Source organism: Vicugna pacos, chromosome 5, assembly GCF_048564905.1.
Source record: "Vicugna pacos chromosome 5, VicPac4, whole genome shotgun sequence".
Taxonomy (NCBI): domain Eukaryota; kingdom Metazoa; phylum Chordata; class Mammalia; order Artiodactyla; family Camelidae; genus Vicugna; species Vicugna pacos.
The window spans coordinates 54,817,358-54,838,083 of record NC_132991.1 but is presented as its reverse complement, the minus strand read 5'-3'; the positions used below and the strand labels follow the sequence as shown (position 1 = coordinate 54,838,083).

General features: G+C 34.5%; 1 long non-coding RNA gene across 9 annotated transcripts in view; it reads left to right on the top strand.

Annotated features, from left to right (window-relative positions):
- The window catches only part of LOC116280595 (uncharacterized), a 559,775-nt gene that overhangs the window by 461,021 nt on the left and 78,028 nt on the right, over positions 1-20,726 (top strand). For 4 of the 9 annotated variants that reach the window (XR_012072736.1, XR_012072732.1, XR_012072733.1 and 1 more), the window contains 2 exons: positions 4,397-4,455; positions 8,415-8,965. The exons of 4 other annotated variants lie outside the window; for them this stretch is intronic. This is a non-coding gene — a long non-coding RNA (uncharacterized lncRNA). Of the gene's footprint in view, positions 1-4,396; positions 4,456-8,414; positions 8,966-20,726 lie in introns of those variants that run through there. One more of the 9 variants, XR_012072731.1, reaches the window with a different exon arrangement.

The following is a 20,726-nucleotide window of genomic DNA, read 5'->3' as shown; positions in this document are numbered from 1 at the left end:
TAAAATTGTAATATATAATGTGTCTATTTTTAAAGGACATTTAATATATATTAATATTGGTTAACCTAATATTCAAAATATAAAATCAAAAAAGACAGTCAACAAAGCTGTTTCATTACATTACACATTTTAAAAGCATTAACTGATTTATTATCAAGTTAAGCACACTTGATCACTGAAGTATTTCTCTATTACTTTTTCCATCCTGTTGCCATCTTTCCAGACCAATTTTTCATTACTGCTCATATAAACCATTTTAATTATGTCCATCCAGTTTCTCTGTATCTGGAATCAGCTTTGAGATCATAATTCCAGTGCCTTTCTCCAGACAGTTTCTGAATGATGACATGATTTTTACATTCCTCTAATGCCAAACCCTCCAAAATTTATAATCCCTAACAAGATTGCTTCCTTGAGCATCAAAATCACATCCCTGTGCATTTTGCACATTTTAACTCAAAGTCAAACAATTCATTACCAAATTCATTTCCCACATTTATCTTCTCTAGCAAGTGCCCTGACTGCCTCCCTCTTCCTCATTGGAATAAACATTTTCTTTCAAGGTATAATAACCACAAGTACATCTTTGTCAAATTATTTTGTCTCTCTTCCTTCCCTTTTACATGACAGGAGAAAAGCTCTTTAAATATTCATTTTAAAATTACATATTTTTAGTAAATAATATCTGTTAAAGGTTCTTGCAGTATCTTACTCATTTTATAACCCCAGTATTAAATTCTACACATTTAGTTAAAATGAATAGAGCATACATGCACTTATACAACATAAAACTCACAAGCCTTACTGATTTTGAGGTACCAACTGAACAAATTATATACTTTTTAGTCTGTTTTTCAGACTGTTCATGATCTGGTTAAAACCTGTTTCATTACTTTATATTTTCTATTTATTTCACATAATCTAACCAAAGTACCTTACTAGCTGTTTTCTCTCTATCTTTCTTTTCTTTATGCCTCATCCATTTTGTTTCCCTGTAATGTGTTCTCTATCTCCCATGTCCTATTCTCTCTTGTTTTCCATTCTCATTCACTTTTAATCTTAGTAGGAATTTGAAGATTCTAACCAACTTACACACCAATACACATGCTACTACCCATGAGTGACAGTTGAAATGTTATGAGGCATATTTTTTCTCCATAGAAATGGTCTCACACCATTCTTCCCTGTGTTTCCCTTTAAAACATTGTTTATTTTCATTAGACTTACATCAGCAATGAGTTTTGCATGTTTCTTATATTTTAACATATCTGGAGCTCTTTTTGTTCATATCTAAGTTTCTATTTAGAATCAAAAATTTTTTTTTCTTTAATCTTCCTTATAACACAGATCTGCTGGCAATGAATTCTGTTTTCATATGGCTGAAAGTCTTTTTTTCTTTTGTTTTTCAAGATATTTTTGCACAGTGTAGAATTCTGATTTGAGATTTTTTTCAGTATTTTAAAGAAGTCATTCCATTGTCTTCTGCTTGCACAGTTTAAAAATGTAAGCCTGCTGTATTTACTATCTATATCTCTCTGCATGAAATGTGTTTCTTTTTTTGTCTGGATACCTTCAATACTTTCTTTATATCTTTTTTTAGTAGTTTAAATATGAAATGTCTAGGTGCTCTGTGTGTGTGTGTGTGTGTGTGTGTTTGTGTATGCTGTTCATTTTGTTTGGGGTTCACTGTGATTCCTGGATTTGAAGTTTGGTGTCTTTTAAATTATTTTTGGAAAATTCTCAGCCCTTACCTCTTTAAATATTTCTTCTTTCCCATTTTCCCTCTCCTCTTTTCTGGGATTCCAATCTTGTACATTTTTTAAAATTGTCCCACAGTTTCTGAATGGTCTCTTCCACTTTTTTCTTTTCCTGCCATCCTTTTCTGGGTAGTTCAGTATGAGTAAATTTCTAATGATCTGTCTTCAAGTCTTCTGGTTCTTTCCTCAACCATGATGAGTCCACTCATGAGCCTTTGAAAATAATTATTCATCTTTGTTGCAGTAGCTTCAATTTCTAGCATTTCTATGTGACTTATATTATTTCCATTACTTTTTGAAATTCCCCATTAGGTTATGCATATTTTCCATAAGTCCCACTAGAAACTTTAATGTGTATGTTACACATTATATGTTGTACACAATGTAAGGGTAGTTAAAATTCTCTATATTGTTGTTCCTTCAAATGGATCCATATCTGAATCTGGTTTTATTGTTTGCTTTATCTTTTAAAAGTGGATTGATAAATTTTTTCTTCTCTTATAATTTTATCTGAGTGATGGACATTGAATTCTGGACATAGAACAGCAGAAACTGAGGCAAATAGCATTCATTCCTGGAAAAAGGCATATTTTTTCCTGCCTGATGGATATTGTGGGGATTTAGTCAGTCTAGTCCAGAGTTGAGACGGATTTGATTTTGTTTCATTTTGTTTTGTTTTCCTATGTTTACTTTTAATAAGTCAGTGGCATAAAATTCCTCTGGAATTACCTTGTGCAGCTAGAGCTACTAAAAAATTACCTTTTAAATTAATATTTTCCTTCCACTCTCAATATTCAGTCTTCCATTTACCCCTTTGGCCCTGAGTGGGTTTCTGTCTCTGCTTGTGACCTTCCCTCTGAGGTAGAATGTGATTGCTTGTGACTCTGTTCTTGGTGATTACTGATTAGACATAGTTTGAATTTTCTTTTGTCCATTTTTATTCTCTGTTTTAGGTAGGCCCTTTTCCCTACCCAAACGATTATGCAAGGTCAAAATTAAATACCAAATTCTCCCCGTAATGATCTTCTTTTTTTCCTACCTTTAGCTAAATTTCTACTTCCCTTTCTTCTTAAGTTCCCATAGAACTTAATTTACTCCTCTTCTTGGTGATTTACACTTTTCATTTTGTGATACATATGCATAAATTTTCTCTCTCCTATGAGGTGCTGAGACTTTAAGTCTTTACAATGTCCTATGAATCCTGAAATTCCTAAAGTAGGTAGAACAAAGTGAGTTATCAATAAATACCCAAAGAATAAAACTATCTGTTAATATAACCCAATGTGTGATGCATATTTGGAGTATATACATATAGAGCTCAGTATCAACAGCTTATAGCTTAAAACAATCATTCTAAAATGAATATTTTCATGTATAAAAAGAATAAAAATACTAGATGGAAAGGGGTCTGAAGATAGAATCACAGACTACCCTCTTAAGTTGCTGGCTTCATGTGTCAGGCTAATTATTTCACTAAATAAAAACTCTGGGTCATTCAGGGTTGGATAAAGATCCAATTTTTTTAAAGGTATAGCTTCACAAAGTTTTTGCTGACTCTGCAGTGCTAATGTTTTATTGCTTTAGAATGAAAAAAAAAAAAAAGGGTGATCTAGTGGAGCTATTGAATTGAATATTGACAGGGCCCTGGAACTCCCATAACCGTAAGAGTTGAGCACTTTCATTACAGCGTAATGCCAGGAATCTGCCTCATATATTAGAAATTATGTCTACCGTCTTAGCTTCTCTCCATTAACATCCATATGCAATTCCATTGTTCATCATATAGGAAACTTAACTTTTAGTTGACACTGAAGGAGTTTCTGGATTATGCAAAACCTGCTTATACTTCTTTCACAGTCAATTTTACAAGTCTGCATTATTGTAGCTAGGTAATTCTCTCTGCTTTGAAATGCTATGGTGATTTGAAAAATACTAAATATACTTTCCGTGTGAAGAAATTGGCAGCAAAATTCCCATGCTTAGACTATTTAAAAAATTAAAACATGAAATAATTATTAAATAATCAAAATATTTAAAGTAGTTCACTTATAGAATATTATTCTGTTTATTTCTTGTGCAAAATAAATGTATTCCTGGGAAATAAAATGAATGACTGTAATAAAAGATTAGTATACATACTAACTGTGATAAAAGATGAATTCCTATTTAAGATACATGAAAAACCATCAATCTTTTGAGTGAATTTACCAAGACAATTATTAAAAGAATTACAAAATAAATTATAAATTATATATAAATTATATTTATTTATGCAATTTGTTATCTAACTGAAGTTATATGGGGTGTTTACTTCTAATAAGTTATTGATACAAAAATCCAAACGTACTATTTTCATGAAGTAATGTACGTAAACCCACACTCACATTTCCTTTTCCCTTTCTCACTGTTAAAGTATTTACTATGATCATTGGAGTTGCCCCATGAGGAAAGATACCATCATTGTATGATAACTACAACCACAACTTAAGGTTATTTTATATATATAAACTTACTTTTAATGTCTCCGGGACTTGTTCATCTGTATGTATGCTTCACAAATCCCTTTCAGTTCAAGATTGATATGTAAATTATTTCAACATCTTGAATAACCTAAATGTCTCCATCATGCCTTTCTTTAGGGCCCCACTTCAAGAAGATTAGATGGCATCATTACTGTGACAACAGTGTAGCAATGAATGTGAGTTTCCTATAGACGCAGCAGCAGTTGGTGAAATATATAATCTGCTCTTTTGTAGTTATTATTCCTTGGCATTTTTGCCCTGATGAAATGGTCCAACTAATTTATGAATAGGCAGTTTGCCACTCAGACAGATGGCTTTGACTGCAGCCCAGAGACCGTGTATAGGCCAAAAATGCTGTTGTTGACAGGATCTTCAGGCATAAAAAATCAAATGTCTGTCATCTCTTCTTTAGATATGTCATCACTAATCCACTATTTATTGCATTATGTTGTAATTCAAAAATTTTTCATTCCAGTAAGGAGCGATTATAAAAAGTGTTTTAATGGGAAATTTGGGGTAAAGCTTTGTATTCTAAACAAAAAAGCAACATTTCCTCTTCATCTTCAAAGGGCAATAAATTCAAACATAAAGTATAATTCTATCCCATTAGTTCTATACTACTGGGCCAAACCTGACCACGCCACCATTGGTCTGCTTATTGAACTGCTTGTTGCCTTAAATTAAAAATTCTGCCATAGCTTCAATAGTCATTTGTTCTGATTTTATCAACATCAGCAGGACTACTAAGCTTATTTTCTGATCAATCTTCAGTTGAAGCTCAGGCATATCTACCACACACTGATACTATTAACAAATAGTATTTACAGTAAGTCATATTGACTTAAATGTCTAACTATGTTACTAATACATGTAGATACTGATCTTATCTATCATGTCTTGATATTAAAGGGAACTACTTTGTTAAAAATATTTTTATTGTGATGTTAGACATGGGTAATAACAGTGGACACCAAACTTTATCAGAGTTTTCTTTAAAAAAATTTTGTCATGTAATGTTCTAGTGAATTTAGGAGAAATAGCTGTTTTATGGTGCAGAGAATAAGTTACTCCATTTAAATATTATTCTGTCTAAATCCCAAGCTCACTTGCAAAGTCACTTAGTACTATTTAAGTGGTCACTTCCTCTTGGACTTCTTAAAGCTCAACTGAAAACAAAGAGGAGTTCAATGAAAAAACATGAAAATAACCATTTGCAGTTTCACTATTAGCTAAACCAAATAATGAGGACTGAATACTGGCAAATTTTGAAGTCATATGGTAAGGTTATCAACATGTATAGACTTGCAGCTTTAGAATCATCATACCAAGAGGCAGCAGTTGCAGTGCTTTCTTTTAAGTAATCGATGTTTGCAGTCTTCTCCAAGGAGCCAAATTGCCAATATGAACCAGCTTGGGGCTCTTTAGCAAGAACTGCTAACGTAAAGATAGATGTCTAATTGAATAATGATCTACAGATATTTCTGCATCATCACTGTGCAGAACCCTGCGTGAGAGGAAAATGATAAAACATTGATCTAATTGTCTAGAAATTAAGTATACAATCTGTGAGACAAGGCACATATCAAAATGAAGGTGCACATAAAATCAAACAGGTGAAAGAGATATAAAAGTTTGATAAGAGACATACAAAACGAATAGATTATTTAAAACCTGGGTATATAAAGAAAGGAAATTCAAATATCTTATGAGAAGAAAATATTTTAAAAATTTTTTAAAGAATTGGCCATTTCCAAACAGCTATTTAATGTAAGACTGATAAAATTCACATCTGCAAAACCAAAATTTCTCAAACTATCTTTGACACCTCCTTTTCATTCCTCATAATGTCATGTTAGTTACCATTCCCTTATTTTTTTGAATTGTAAATTGTTTTAAACATACAGCAGAGTATAATTATATAACTTAAATGTACATATTAACTAAGATTTCAAAAAGCAGACAAATCCTACCCAAAAATTCAGACTCAAAAAGGAACCACACTACAGTATGTGGGGGGAAAAAGTAGCCTCAGAGACCAAAACGTCTGGATGAAAGTGCCATGCACTTGTAAATCTCAGAAAACCACCAGCCAGCGAGAAATATACTAACTAAATATAATTGCATTATCTAAGGTGGGAAACAGATGCCTTCTTTGCATCAATTGATTTTGGGAGTCGGGTGAACAGAGCTGGGCCAGGGCTTCACAGACTTGATGGGATTCAAATTATTTCAAGGAAACAAGGTTGCATAAAAACACAGACAAGCCATGCTTGCAGAAAGTCATAATAGCTGTGGCTTTTACATCCCCTTCATTAGGCCAGGCTGCCCAGCAAGTAGCCCTTATCCAAGAGAGGAGAGAAATCACTTTTTCTTCATTATTTAGCCCCATGGCCCTGAATAAGTGCTGGCACCACGTGGGTGACTAGTCACAGAGGACCTTCTAGACATTTCTTGACCTGTGAACCTGATACCCTTTCCTATGACATTCCATCTGTGGAGCAGCCACGTTACATTGATTCCCTTCCTTTTTGTTTGAATTTATTACTTAGTTTTACCAATTTCATCAGGGTGTAGTCCCTCACTGGAGTTAACGTTTCAGCGGGTGGAGGGAGCTGATCCTTATTTATTCCCTGAGTGGACTGATAAGTATTTAGTGCTCACCACTGGGCAAACAGGGGGACTTGAGGCAACCAGGACTCTGTGACTTCATCCCAGTCCTCTTCTTTTTTATCAGTGCTTTCTGTGGGGTCCCACACCTTGAGGTCCCAGTTCGGACAGGCCGTAACCATTCTGACCCTGTGTCTAGGAAGTGATTGTCCCTTTAGTCACCATACATGACTGGCTAAGGTCTCTAACTTCCCATTTTGCGCCCACAGCCTAATCACTGCCACTTCAGTTTGGGCCAGCCTGGCATTTCTCTCATGTTTTACTTCCTCCCCTAGGTGTCTCACTTTCGTTTTTGCTGCTAGTTCTGCATCTAAGTCCTTCCTAAACAAAGAAAGCAGAGGCCAGCTTAAGGCGGCGGCAACTACCGTATTATCTGGTTTTTTTTTCCCCACTGTGGTAACTGCCAGTAGTTCTGTAAATCTCTTTGGCATGTCATTTAACTCTCCACACTCTCTTGGTGGCCCCCACTCATCAAGGACAGCAGCTACAGGGTCCCACATGCTAATGGATGGGCACCCTGGAATTTACCCCAGAACAGATGGACCTACAAACTGGAATCTCTTGTGATTCCCCCCTTACTCCTTGACATCTTGGCACACATGGACATTTCCTCAGCTTCCTGGCTGGCTGGCCCATTGTTGGGCTGGGCTCTGCAGTCCTGCGATCTTTGCAGCTGCCCAGCTGTGAGACTGAAGAAAGGACCTGGGGTCAGCGACAGAGACATCAGTGATTTACTGGACAGGGACTCTTTACGACTCAGAGGGAAAGGTCCTGGAGTGACACCCCATTGTGTATGGCCAATGGCAGGTCAGACATGGCAGTAATCTTCCCTGTACAGGGAGGAGGAGGCTATCAGTTACAGGGGGCATGAAGTCAGAAGGGCTCCTACTGGAACACGTGCCCCTGCAGCTCTTTGGGTTGGGAGCCTTGGTGAGGCTGCTTTTTCCTGCTGATGACTGAACGTACTGGAGCTATTCTGATCTGAGGGCTAGAACAGCCCTTAGCTGGGGGTCGGGCTAATCATGCTTGTAATTACTGATTAAACTTTGAGCCTGGAAGGGGGAGGCAATCATATGTATTAGGTAACGTGAGGCAGGGCTAGGTGGGGCAGAGGATATACAGAAAGCAAGGGAGCATCCATCTTATGGGGCCTGACCATATGAGAGGTGAACAGAAAATAGACTAGGGCTGAAGGCAGCCTCCCTAGACTACAGAGGAAAGAAAATGGATGGGAAAGCAACTGGCTATGCATTATTACCATCTCTGCTCTCCCCTCCCATGTAAGTTCACTATGATTCCTCATGTTATTTCAGCCTAAAGAATTTTGTTTGTCTTCTATCTCGCATTGATTGAAACCTCAATTCCTGTTTCTTTTGCTCAGGTTTTTGTTCTGTTTTACTTTTAAAATCACTTTGCAATAATTTTCTCACAATTCACTTTCTAAATTGCATATTCTCATTGAACACAGGCATTCAACGTCTTAACAAAAAGACTATAAAGGAACAAAGAGATTGTCAGAAAACCAGGATTAGAACATGTGCCAGGGAGATTAGGAGAGAAGACAGGATGTGGGCAAGCCTTGATGACTCCCCACAGTGGAGGCTGCCCCACTTTCAAGACCTGCACCATCATGGGGGCCTTCTCTAGTCTCTGCCTTGCCTCTAATGTCTCACGTGAGGGCCTGGTGATGTCTGTGGTGAACTTTCTGCAGGTGGGTACAGATTGCCCCAGAGGAAAAAAAATATATGTGAATTTTTCAAGTAAATAAAAAATATGACAGAAAAATCAGCAAAAACGTGAAAAATGCATCTGCATGCTGCGTAATTCTAAACTGGGAAGGGTATGCAGTGTCTCTCCATATGACTTGTCTCCTCTTCACTCCTCTGATGCTCACATGATAAGTCCTCTGTGCTTTCATGTATTTTTTCAATCTAGAGACATTTCTTTTTTCATCCTCACTTTAATTAAAATAGCCAGGTCCTGTCTCTTTCTCCCAAGATTTTGTCCTGGTCTTTCTAACATTGTTTGTAACAGTTTTCTCACAAGTCAAAAATACTAAAAAGCAAGAAAACCCAGAAAACCAAGGTTGGGACACATTTCTGGGCAGATGCATCACTTTACTTCAAATAATTCAGCTGGTAGTGCTTCCTACACTGTCATTTATATTAATTTCCAAAAGAATGCTTAATCAAGTGTGAGGAAGAAAAACAGCAACTAGCTTTTGGCTAATTTTCTCTTTGTTCACAACCATTTAGAAGTTCCACTTAATCAGGAAAGGCAAACTTTCTCAATGTGGTCCAGTTTTGCACTAAGGAAGTTAGGCAACTCAATAGTTTAATTCAGACAGTGACATAAAAATGTTGAAGGACAACCAAACACATAATAGTACATTAACTTAGATGTATTGATAGACAGTGAAAGATATTTTTATACTTTAGCACTTAATTTTACTGTAATTAATCCTGACTTCCTTTGTGTTGCTTTGAATATTTTTAATTCTTCAATTATGCCACTCAAATTCTTGTATTCAAAATTGTTTCAAAATCACAAAAAGATTGATTACCACCAGTGGATAATCAGCATCTTCCTGTTTGAATGTGAATTCTGAGAACACAGCTTAGAATTTATCTGAAGTCTCTAGACCAATTCCATATTGTCTGGATAATTAAACTCTCAGTAGCTGTTAAATATCAAAAGCCCTGTGCATCTGTGATTGAAGGTTCTAAATATGGTGTTATAAGCCCTTTCCTCCTATGCACACCAGCAAAGTGCCACTATCAGAAAAAGGAAATCTGCCTGCTTGTATCATTATTCTAACAACTTTGAAAACTTTCTAACAAAAATGTTATTGGATGGTAAAGAGGGCAATTAACCAAAGTTCCTGTAGCTATGAACATTGGTATATTCTAAGACTCCAATAGTAAAAAAATTCCTAAGCTGTTTATATGTACTCTTGGATGCTCATCAATTAGTTTATTATACCACATTATGCTTTGGTTGAAATTTGTATAAATTTCTGGTGCTCTTAAGCACATTTCCTCTGCTTTTGTGCCTATGGCCTCACTCATATTTTCGGCAGTGCAGAATGGGTACTGATTGAAACTTCTCTCTCACTCTAAGATATCCTTAGCAAAAGTTACACGTATCTCAGCCATGTCCCCTACTCCTGTCACAGTGTGTATGTGGAACATTTCTAATCTTCGAAAATAAGTCATTCCTAATAAAGCATGTATCCTGCTGCCAAAACAGTAGTATTAAGATTCTGTTGTCTATGTCATTTATCTTTTACTTAGACCATTCTCTTAATTGATATCCTCTTACTCTTTTTCTTTCTGACGAAGATAAAAATGTTTGGAAAAGTTCCATCTTGTCTGAACTATTAAGTTTTACAATCATGTAAAAAGAGAGGGCTTCGGACTTTGAGTCTGAAACTTTCATAGCTTAACTTTCAAGAACTGTGTAAAATTTAAAGTAAACTGTATTTAAATTGCTTTTTAATGTGTTTCACATTTTCTCTAATGAAAAGGGAAATTAAAAGAACACATTCAAATATTTTTTCAGAAGGAGGCATTTGATCATGTTTCTTGAATAAGGTTAATAGCACTGTGTTCAATCTAATGTGGCTTAATATTAGATAATACTAAACGTGGTTACAATTCAGATTAATTCCCTATCAATATTGATTATATTTTCAGAATTCCAGAAAGCTTACATAATCTTTTACGAACCTAACTATCACTCAAGATATTTTTTATAAATCTGAAGTATATATGATAATATTCAAATGCATGAGGTGAAAGCAAAGCCCTTCCAATTTATCTAGAGACGTAATGAGAGGTTTGAACAATATGGAAACACAAATCCATTGCATTTCAGTAAGTATTTTAGTCAAAGACTTCACTATAACATATTTGACAAATATTATGAGGGCTAATATTATCTTACTATTTTCCTTAAACATATGCCATTGTACATGTATTATTTGAAAATACAGCTAAACATGTACAAATACACCTAGAAACTAAAGTAAACATTGTTGAGTGTAATTGTTAATTTTTTTTTCCAGAGTCATAATTTGGAAAAAATTCCCAGATGGTATCAAAATAAAGATGATCAGGGCAGAGGGGAAAATAGATTTCTAAAAATGTTGATGTTCTTGACTAGCCTTTATATGTAGTAAGAAGCACACACACACACACACATTTGGATTAATTCTAAAGTTTGTTAAAGAAACAAAAGTTATAATGTATGTCTTAAAATGTTTAATACAACTAACAAAAAAGTAAAAATAATATGCATTACTTTCAGCCACTTGAGGAAAACAACAGGAAACAAATAAAGCTAAGTCAATCTAGTGAAAAGTATTTTAAACAAAGTCTAGAAAAAGAAAAACATGAAAGTGAGAGTAATATTAAACTGAAATATATTGTTAACCACAATGAATATGGATGAGGTATATTTGACTCTTAAATATAGAAGCTTTTAGTTTATATCAAATAACAAAATTAATATGCTACTTTCAGGAGAAATTCTGAAACCAACAGAAGGGCAGTGTATTAAAGATAACTGTGAAAATGCAATGAAAGAGATCAGTTCTAATTCTAATAACTAATTGTAGTAATTTGAATATCAGATATGGTATTATTTGATTCAATTTATTCTAATATTTCTAATATACAGAATAGTAGTAACTTTAACATCAGATAGAATTAAAAACTTTCTTAAAGAGAAAAACAGATATTAAACTTTGGTAAATAGAGGAGCTTAAATAGAGGAGATTGTAATACTGATGATAAAAGTTAGGGCACTAATAAAAATAAGTACAGTACATAAATAGATACATACAAATAACTAATAAATATCTGAAAGTATATATATTTGGTAATAAAAATAACACAATTAGATTGAAGCTTAGCATAGGTAGATTTGCTTGTTTGTTTCCTTATTAAAACTTGGCAAAATGACTTAGCTAACATAAAAGATTAGTCAACATACAGCATACTGCACTATTTCAACTGTACAATATAGTAACTGATGGCCTCTGAATGCAGAATAATCACAGTTAATAGATTAAGTACTAGAATTTTCATTGAAAGGTATGCTTATCAGTAGTTAGCAGATTTTAAATCAAGTACACATGCAAATTATATACACTGATTATTATATAAACCATGATCTGTAACAGAAATAAGAGAGCTTTGTTTCTATGAAAGCTGAGTTAAATTCTGACTAATTTTTAAAGGTATTGAATAAGTCTTGATCAAAAGAATTGAGGAATTTTACAACAAAATTCAAATTATTCTAAAACTGAAATTGCTTCAAGCATGTATTCAAGTTTTTACTTGAAATGTAAAAATGTTGCAGGAAGTTGAGGGTAATGTATTCATGATATTTTAATGAAAGGTAGATAAACATAACTATAATCATGGGTCAAGTAAGTGAACCAAAATTAAAATATTGGTGAATAACACATGGTCATCAAATTTCTAGAAAAATAGACATTAAAAGTTATATAAATATTATATTTCTATGATTTTTCACCTTAAATTACTTTTAAATGTGTTAGTAAATAGCCTTAGTATCACAAAATGGACTTGGATGACTTCTATATTTCCTGGACACCACAAAATCAAATATTTTCTCTCCATGTAAAATTTCTCAAATTTGGCTACCAGTTCTACCAACCTGCCTATATTTAAACTGGCCCTGCCATCTCCTGCAATGACAAGAAATTCATACCTATTTCCAGTAGTTTTTTCATGGCTCCTTAGAAACCTTAAATTAACAAATAATCTCCTATTCCTCTTGAATGTTCAAAATTTCTATCAATTGCATCTTTCTCATTAGGTCTTAAACATGACCAATTCTCTCCTGAATTAAATAAAGTATTTATCTTTATCTAACCCCTAACCCAACCTACCTTATTTCCTGCTTTCTATTCAAAAATTTTTCCTATGGTTGTCTCAAAGAGGTCTAACTTATTCATTCACTAATTCAGATTTAGAAAATGGACTATTCTTTATTTTTAGAATTGACTTCCAATTTCTGACTCTGAGTCCTCAGTCTTTCTAATGACAGATAACAGCTTTCAGTTAAATTTAGTCCAATCCAGTGATTAATGAATCAATTTGAGATGTATAAATTTGTCACAGTCTAGTTAAAATTTTCCATTTTTATTCTCTTACTTGGGTTCTGGGTTTTATATTCAGGAGTGAGGGAAGTAGGTGGGAAGGGAAGTCATGCACGCACTGCTGACAAGAGCACAGTGTCTGAGTAGTGTTTTGCCCATTTTATATGCTGTAATTTATTATCAACATCATCCTCTTCCAAAAATAGAAAAGCTCTAAGGCATCTGGAGAGTGTCAAATGCAGTCCCATTCAGTCTTCTGGTCAAGGTCATCTCACAGATAATGCATACTACTTTCTGTCCCTGCAGCTAACCTTGTTACATGAACTTTTAACCTAGAAGAACCCTTAAGTCCATGAAAACTTAAGGATCTTTTCAATTGATTGCCTGGCACCAGGGCCCTCTAATGACTGAGTACCCCCTGCCAATACCTCTCTTGTAGTTCCTTCATCTATTGATGTGCTATGCATATGATAGTTACCATTTTTTTGTTGCAACCTGAAAAAATGGCGGCAGTGGGAAGGATTCCTTCTCATTCAGAAATTCTAAATTTTGAAAAGCAGGTGTGTGAATACCAAATTGATCTCCTGTTTATCTTTTTCTAAAATTGTGCTCTGTTTTCTCCAGCCAGAAACTAGGGGTGAAAGTAAAATCCTGTCTTCTGCTTAACGTAAGATATCCAGTCTTCTTTGTCTATCATGTGATTAATTAACAACTAACTCAGCATCTCAAAAGTCAGCATGTTAACATCTTTGTTTTCTGGTCTTTAGCTAGTATACATGCACCTCATGCACACGGTGAACATATATCTTGTGCTCTGCATGGATACTGGTTAGAGGAAAAGAAGCAATTTAAGGCACATTTCTGAAGTGCCGTGTTACCTCACTTATCTACTCCTTATTTCTGTATTTTTTCCTTTACCATTCATATTTTATTAGCTTTAATACAGCCATTTCTCTATTACATAACTGCTATAAAATGACATGAAATACAGTGCTACATTTCAATGTCCCTGAATATATTTTAGTTGAACTTTCATCATCCCCTCTTCCATATTTTTCAACTTTTATTATGGAAAATTTCCAAAGTATACAAAAATATGTACTATAATAATCTTCACGCTTTTATTATCCAGCTTCAATAATTACCAAATCATGGTCAGTCTTTTTTCATATGTATATCCTCAATGTTATTTCCCTCCACTGTCTTATTTTAAAGCATATTGCATACATTATTTCATTTTATCAGTGAATATTTCCACATATATCTGTAAAACAAAAAGATTCCTTTGATAAACATAACTACAAAATTCTCTTATGTTATACATTTTTAAAATTTCTTTTGAATCAGAATCCAAGAAAGGGACCTATTTTTCAGTTTGTTGATGCATCCCTTAATTCTTTATTAATCTCTCATCTTGTCTTTAAAAATTTCTTTTGCAGTTTATTTACTGCAGAAACTGGTCACCTTCTCTTCATTTGTAAGCAATGATTTTTCCTTAGAATCTTGGTGCATCACTTATTTGGGTTTCTTCCTATTTCCTGGCTATTCCTTCTCTTTATAATCTTAATATTTTCCCATATAGGCTCATAGAGTATTACTGTTAGCATAGTTAAAGAGATTGCCATCATATCCAGGATCCAGATAACAGAAAATTGAATATGGATGCAAATGAGGCAGAAAAAAAAATGTAGGCTGCTCAGCAACCATGAGTCCAGGAACGAAGAAAAGATTATTTTAGTGGACTAATTAACAGCATTTACTATCTACGAAATTTCAGCCAAGAACCTTTGTACACACCTTTCTTCTCACACACAGATGACAAAATAGAAATATGTGTGTGTGTGTGTATATATACATATATGCCTCATAATGTTTGTATTTCCTTCTCCAAGAACAATTAAAACGTAAAAATGTGTGATGTATAGATGAGTGCTATGGAGCAACAAGTTCATAAAAAAAAAAAAAAGAGGAATATTTGTGTGTGGGGATGTGCTCCCTGAGAAGTTAGCATTTGAGTAGAGACCTAGAAACAGATGAGAGAGCAAGATAGTGTAAATCTACCTGAATTGTATTCCAACCAGAAAGTAAGACCATCCTGGGCATGTTTAAAGAATAACAAGGTGGCCAACCTGGTAGAAAACAATAATGAGGAGGAGAGTCTTAAGAGATCCAAGAGGCAATGAACAGAACAGATTTTAGTTCAGAGGAACAGGTGCTGGCTTTTGATACTAAGTTCAAGAGGCCTGCTAGACATCCAAATGAAGAAATCAACAAGGCAATTGGACTTCTTGGCTGGAGATATAAATTTGGAAGCTGTCAGACTGTAGATGCTATTTAGAGCCAAGAAATTGGACAAGATCACAAATAAATTGGGGGAGGGGTTAAGGAGAAGAAGTCTAATGAAGAAATCCCAAGGTAGTGCAGGGGCTTTAAGGATGAAGAAGAACCAGCAAAGAAGACCGAGGAACAACTAACAAAGAAGAAAAAATTTTAATTGTCTTTGTTCTGGAGACAAAAAAAGGGAAAAAAAAGTTTCAGAGAGAGAGAGAGAGTAAGAGAGAGGCTGATCCCCTATGTCAAATGCTTTTGTGAAATTTCACGACTAATATTGAGAATCAGCTATGTGGTTTAGCAAAAAGGAGATTTTTGATGACATTAAGAACAATTTCAGCAGCTTCATGAGTCTGAATGGCTATCTGGAGTGGGTTCAAGTGAAAACAGAAAAGGAACAGAAAAGCATGAATACAAAAAAATTCTTTTAAAGAGTTTTCTTCTATAAACAGAATTGAGAAATAGAGTACTAGTTACAGAAACTGGTGAGGTCAAGTGGTTTTTCATTTTAAATCAGGATTTTATTATATGATAACATGAAAGCTATAGTGGAGAGGGAAGAGTTTTATTAAAAGAAAAAAAAGTTATAACATTTTGTTCAAGCCCTTGAATAAATGATAAAGAATGGTGTCTAGTAACCACATGAAAGGCTGGCATCAGTTTTGGGCACAGAGAATTCATCTGTAGTAGTAGTAGACAAAGCAGAGCTTACGTGCAAGTCGTTTGGTAGACCTGGTAGAGGAAATGATTCAAAGTTCTTTTCTGATTGCTCTTATTTTTAGGGTGAAATAAGTCATAATGTGAACAGAAGTTAAAGGAAATTTGCATAACATATGTAACAGTTATCCAAAAGAGTGAGAAGGTTAATGGACTAGAGGAGTGGAGCATGATTGTGAGTAACCATGGAAGATCCACCTGAAATTAGTGAACACAGAATAATGTGTAATTTAGTATGATTGTATAGTTTCACCAGTGAGGTCAGCTACATAGTTCAAGTGTAGATAAAAGCAGAGTCGGATAATTACAACTGTGGTTTTATCAAGCTAATTTTGAAAGCAAAGAAGCAATACGTGGACACCAAGAAGTTGAAGGCACCCTCAGTATGTGCATGCAACTGACAATAAATGTTTAACCTAAGAAAGAAAGAAAAAGATGGCATAAGGGAAGTGGAGGATTGTGTAAAAGAAGATTAATGTGTTAGAAATCCCAATGAAATGAAAAGATTATTGGATACTGAAGCAAGGACTCATTGAGAAAGTTACTTGGTAACTGAGATTACAGACAGATTACAATGATACATTTCAGGACAAACTGTTGAAAGGTACTTCCTATAATGATGGAAATACTCTATAGCTGTGCTGTCTAATACATTAGCCATTAGCCATGTAGGATGACTGAAAACTGAAATATGCAATATTGATTGTTAAAACCAAATCTAGGAACTCTATTTGGCCCCTTATTCAGTGACTTTGCACATGATGCCCCCTGTTCCTAGAACAGCTTTCCTTCTTGTTCTACATACTTACAGAGTAAGTCTCAAGGTTTAGCACAGGCATAACTTCAATTTCTCTTGTTCCCCTTTTCACAAATGAGAAACCTGCTTTTCCAGTGTGCTCACATGGCATCTGTAAAATGCACTATTTTTTTTACTGATCACTTGTCTCTCTCCTCAATTGGGCTGAAGTTCTTGGAAAAAGAGATTCTATTTTAATCATGATATCCATAGCACCTATCATGGTGCCTAATACCAAGGAAGTTTTGTTATATATACATGTATATGTGGGTGTATGTGTGTGTGTATATGTGTGTGTGTGTGTGTGTGTGTGTGTGTGTATATATATATATATATATGGAAGAAAAAAGAAGATAGAATTAAGGAAGGAAGAGGAAAGGAAGGGAAAAGGGAGAGAGAGAGGAAGGAAAGAAGGGAAAAATGTAAAAATTTTCGTGCTGGGAAAGAAGAGGAAAAATAAGAAAAGGAAATTGTTGGCAACTTTATATAAAAAAGAAATAACTTTATAAAATCAGAATGTGTCAACACATAGCCTGGTCTTTGCTGTGAAGGAGTGACTTTATCATTGATTAAGGTATTTAAAAAGAAAGTGTGAATGACTGTGACAAATACATAAAAGATACAGTTTTGTACTAGGTGACAAGCTTAACTGAATGAATTCCAAGGTCCTGCAAGACTCTTAATATTGCATAACTCCTTTTTGAAAGTTACTTATTTTGAATAAGGGGTTATTATGCAAATTAAGAAATTCTTAGAAAATCTTCTGTTGCTCTTTTTTACTTTCCTACTTTGCTACACAGGAAGTTAAGTCTTGTGATGTATATTCTTGCTTACCAATAAGAGTGTCATTAAAATTGCTAATTGGTTACATGAAAATTTAAGCTTCACTGGTATGCATCTTGATAAATGACGTGAAGTAATAGGAAAAAATTGCATATAAGTTTTCTGGGTATGAAATACTAAAATATTTTTAAAATACACCTATAACTTTTTTCATCATTAGAATTTAGCTAATTTCTGACATTAAGTTTCTTATAACTCATAAATAAATGGTTCTACACAGTTACTGTCAGTCAGACATTTAAGTCATTGGAAATTATAGAGCAGAATGCCAAGGAAAAGGAATTTTTATAAAGGTTGATGATTACACTAATTTTAACATCAGAATGACAGGCATTGGAACATTTGCACTCATAAAATAACTGAAATATCAGAAAAACTTTATATGCATAGAAACAACAGAGGGATCAAGTAGGCAGTGCAGCTCTAAATGAAGCTGAGGATTTATTAGGAACAGGGTAACCTCTTTTAAAATCTTCCTAAGTTCATAAATTTGTAGCAAAAAATATTATCTTTAGTGCAGTGAGAATTTAGAAAGGGTGCTTACTAAAGACAATCAGTTTTAATATGATAGTTTTACAGTTGTTTTTAAATTTGATGCTACTGACCTATTTTTGATGGAGACTAAAATTATTTATGAATGGAGTGGAATTGTCCAAAACATTCCACATTCACTTTTTCATTCTTACGCTTATTGGAATAAGTTTGTGATAGATTCTGGAAAAAGTACAAGTGACACAATGGAAAACAGAAAGACCAGTTAAACCCATTACTGTGGCATTATCAATGGCATGATCTTACCAATGTGTGTGTGTGTGTGTGTGTGCGTGTGTGTGTGTGTGATCATATAATCATACAGTTCTAAGATACACATGTATATGTTATTTTAGCATTAAATGAAACACTAAGTATTGTCTCAGGATTTTATCATAATACGCATGCATTCTAAAACCCTTCATTTTGATAGCCACTACTGGTATCAGAACTCTGTGCACCATCAGCATGTGACTATAGGCTGAAAAGTACTCTAAGAACCAGGGTGAGTTTGGGAGCAAAGCAAAGAACAAGATGTTAGCAGGGGACGTAGTTCAAAGAGGTCAGATTCTGGAAATCACCTGAAGTTTGGGTCATTGGGAGTTGCTGATGAATTGAATGTAATTTGTAGAGAAAGTGAGAAATCAAGAATAAATCCAGTATTTTAGGCCTTTGTAATGATAACTTTAAAAAGTACTATTCAAAAAATTACCATTATCAAAAATATCAAAGACACCCAGTCTAAATAAATATTTTAAATGTTGACTTACTGAAGATTTTCTCAGAAAATACCCTTAAAGGAATTCCAATATAATTCTTATCCTTGTTGCTTTATAGGTAAGGGTTTTCTGTTTTTTGGTTGTTTCCCTTTTATTCTTCCCAGATTTTCTTTTTGTCCTTGGTATTTTGAAGTTTGAATATGGCACTTCTAGTGTGGTTTTTTGTTATTTATGCTCCTTGTTCACTGAGTTTCCTGGATCTGCAATTTGGTGTCTATCATTGATTTGGGAAGATTCTTGGCCTTTATTATGTCAATGATTTCTTCTGCTTTGTTCTTTCTTCTCTCTGTATTCCAAATACATATAGGTTATACCTTTTGAAATTTTCCTATGTTTTTTTCCTTTGTCTTTCATTTTTTAAAATAACCTGTTGATATCTTTAAGTTCACTAATATAATTTCTCATTCATGTCCAGTGTACTGATGAGACCATTTGAAAATTCTAGTTACAGTGGTTTTTGTTTCTAGCATTTTCTTTTGATTCTTTCTTAGAGTTTCTACCTCTCTGGTTACATTATCTGTCTGTTTTTTGTATGTTTTCCACTTTTTCAGTTAAAGGTCTTATCATAGTCATAATTATTTTCAGCTCCCCATCTGATAGTTCCAAAATCTGTCTCTGGTCATGTCTGGTTCTGATCCATGTTCTTCAGACTGTGTTATTTCTTTGTTTTTTAACATGCCTTGTTTTGCTTTGTTTTGTTTGTTTTGTTCATTTCATTCTTTTAAAGCCAAGCATGGTGTATTGGGCAATAGGAACTAAAAGTAATGGGCTTTTAGTGAGGTTTTATGTTCGGATGGCTAGGAGTTAGCTGTTTTGAGTTCTTGTAGCTCTAGCTGCCAGACTTTAACTTTCTCTCCTGTTCTTGGTTTTCTCTCTTCTGCTGTCTTTGGCCTTCTTGAAGAACTCCGCCCTAGAATCTGAGTTATTTATTGGATCTTCTTTTTGTGGGGGTAGTATGTGGGGAGGAGAGCCTTCTATAATCTTATGATTAAATAATATTTTTAAACAGGCATGGTGTCCCTGGGCAGTGACCATCACAAGTTTTATTAGCTTTTTTCCTTCCCTTAAGTGAGACAATAAGCCTGGAAAGGGCTGGAGTCAGGAAAATGGTCTCCTTCAGGTGAGATAAGGCCCTGGTAAAGGTTGTTTTTGTTGTTTTTAGATTTTTACTCTTTTCTTTCTCCTGGAGAGTTGGCCTTTTTTACAGAGAATATTCTGGGTCTATTTCAACTCATTTCCTCATCACCTGTCACAGCCATGCGGAGATCTTCTTGCCTCTTTACCATGAGAACCTAGTGTGGTTCCTGGATATAAAATCCATCAAAGGGTGCCGCATAACCTAGCCCCTCCCTACACTCTCCCACCTTAAGATTACAGCCCCAGGAATTTCTCACTCCTGTGCCAGTCCATGCTCAGCCTCCAGAAATTCGTCATAAATAACATGTAATGTTTATATCAGTTTATGGCCACAGCAGCATCTACTACTGGGTAAGCATATACCAGTTATGACTCTCTAGATCTGTCTTTCTAGATCGAGATTCTTGATCTCTGTCTCTCTAGATCTCTGTTTGTCCTGATTTCAGAGTGTTCTGCTCTGCAACCTGAGTTCTCTGATACATCCATGAAAAGTTGTCAATTTTCAGTTTTTCCAGC